This window comes from Xiphophorus hellerii, chromosome 2 (assembly GCF_003331165.1).
Source record: "Xiphophorus hellerii strain 12219 chromosome 2, Xiphophorus_hellerii-4.1, whole genome shotgun sequence".
NCBI classification, from domain to species: Eukaryota; Metazoa; Chordata; class Actinopteri; order Cyprinodontiformes; family Poeciliidae; genus Xiphophorus; species Xiphophorus hellerii.
This window is the reverse complement of record NC_045673.1, coordinates 20,255,286-20,257,648: the sequence shown is the minus strand read 5'-3', so window position 1 is coordinate 20,257,648 and position 2,363 is coordinate 20,255,286.

Here is a 2,363-nt window from a genome sequence, read left to right as displayed (position 1 = left end):
CTTTGGGGGTTTCATCTGTTTTGAACATTGAAACATGAGAAACGCGGTGATGCTTAATTGTCAGGAAAATCATAAAAATGTTTTCTTCAGCTATTTTTAGGCATAATAAACTTCAAGGAGCGCCGCAATATTTAGCCTGAAGTTACACACGGTGACTTATTTTTATTTGGGGCATAGTTCAAAGCTCACATATTTATCTGTGTTCCAACACATCAAGATCCAAGTCAGATTTTATCATCTCACTGGATGAAGACAACACCTGGTGAGCCATACCAGTGTAACTGTGGTAATTGCCAACATGGAGAATGTGGCTGTACTGATATTAAAGTACAGCGAGTAGTAATCATAAAAGGGATAAAACAAAGAAAAAAGCTTCAATAATACATGGATTGTGAGATAAGTTAAAATATACTGCTTGAATTTAGGATAATGTCCATGGCCACTTTAAAATAGATCTAATTTGAACTAATAATTAAACAAAAATTTGTAGATGTTTATTCGCAACAGCATTCAGCATTAAAATAAGTCCATTCAAGTTTCAAAATGAGTCAGGTTTTGGTTACATGCAATGCACATTTTTGTTCTGACTTCACATTTTTAACTTAGAAATACTTCTCAGAAAAAACATCGAGTCTAATTCTAACTCAAATTAGTTTAACTTATTCTTTTATTTACAGCACACTTCAGAAAAAAAACAAAAACATTTTAAAGCATTTTTATATTAAAACACTAAGGATTTGCCTTCAGCCAACAGAGACAAAAAAACAATAAAATGAAGGTGGCCTTTCATCTATACTGGTCATAGTGTAGCAGCAAAGCACTATAAAATGGCAGAGTTGAATAAATGAGACAAAGCGAACTGATTGTTTGAAGTACATCTGATGATGATGTAAGATTTTCGGACTTTCCAGAGTTTTCTCTGGTGATCTTGCAGCAGACGGTGTCAGCATTCAGGATCTGCTTTTATAGAACCTCATTGAGTTAATGGACACAGGGATGAGCGAGACGGCTGAATGGATGTGGTGAGTCACACTTGGCCTGCTGAAGCTAAGCTGCAGCCAAATCCATTATTTATAAAAGACTGGCAATATTACCTTTGCCAACATCCTGCTGTTGCCAGTAGCAACAGGTCTGCAGAAGTGGTGCAGTTTGATGAGACAACCGCTAGTCAGCAAATGCTAATGTGTTATATGTGAAATAAACGATTTCGCTTCCACGTCTGATTTGTACATCAGTGTGTCAGTGCAAGTCCAGATTGATCTGCCTTTTATCAGATCTGACCTTTATACTTTGCCCTGTTAAAAAAAAACAGATAAATTTAATATGCCTGCTGGCTCATTGCCTCTTAATTAAGCCTAAAAGCTTTAAAGTTTGAAAGTACAACCTTGTCAGAACTTATTCATGTTGTTGGAAGGTGAGTGGAGATTTTTGAGGCTGGCTCAAAAAGCATAATGTTCTTCCAGTTTGACAGGTTATTTTTTAAAGTGCGTTCAAATCAGCAACATCATCTCAGAACACGTAGACAACTGAGTACAAAAACCAAAGGCAATTTTACAACCAACTTATTCAGCCAATAAATTTTATGTAAGTGCAGATGTCTTTAATGGCTGAATATTTTAGATAAGCTTGTCTTGACTGTATTTTATAGCACCGACTGCAATCGCGATTCAAGGCTCTGTTAAATTTTTGTCGCAGCAAATTTACACAAAGCTGATTTTCTTGCATCACCTTTATTGAAGCTGGCATTTGTGGAAAATATCCAGAGCAATTAGAGTGACTGCCAAGTCAGCAAAGTGTCTCCACCAACCTGTGCCTGGAGTAAAAGTCTCCTCCACTTCCATTATAACTTACTTCTCCCTTTATCTCAGCAATGTACCACACATGCGTCGATGTTTTGGGTGCACATGCAGCTGACAAGACTCCGTCCTGTTAACCAAAGGCTGAACGCTACTGTACAAAGGCTGTTTCCTCTAAGTTTAGTCTTAGAAAACGGTTCTACTACCGAGCATTGATCTCAAAGAAGGCTGCATTCTGTAGTACCAACTTCCTCAGCAGTTGAGTTTATATAGCCAACGCAATAAATAAGCATCAGATACTGTCCATACAATATTAAAATGTATCTTTATCTCCATTGAAAATTGAAAACAAATACCCTGCTTGGTGCAAAATGGGAAATGTAGACAGGCCTGCCATCTTTCTCGAACTCTTTTGGAACGAAGGAAGCCCTATATCACCACATATCAATTAGGTGTGACATAATAACCAGTTTCCTGATAATGCTTAAGTACCATATTTGATTCAAAAACAATTCTAATTTGTCCAAACATGGATTCCACTAAAAACCTCAAACCTCCGCTAATGTT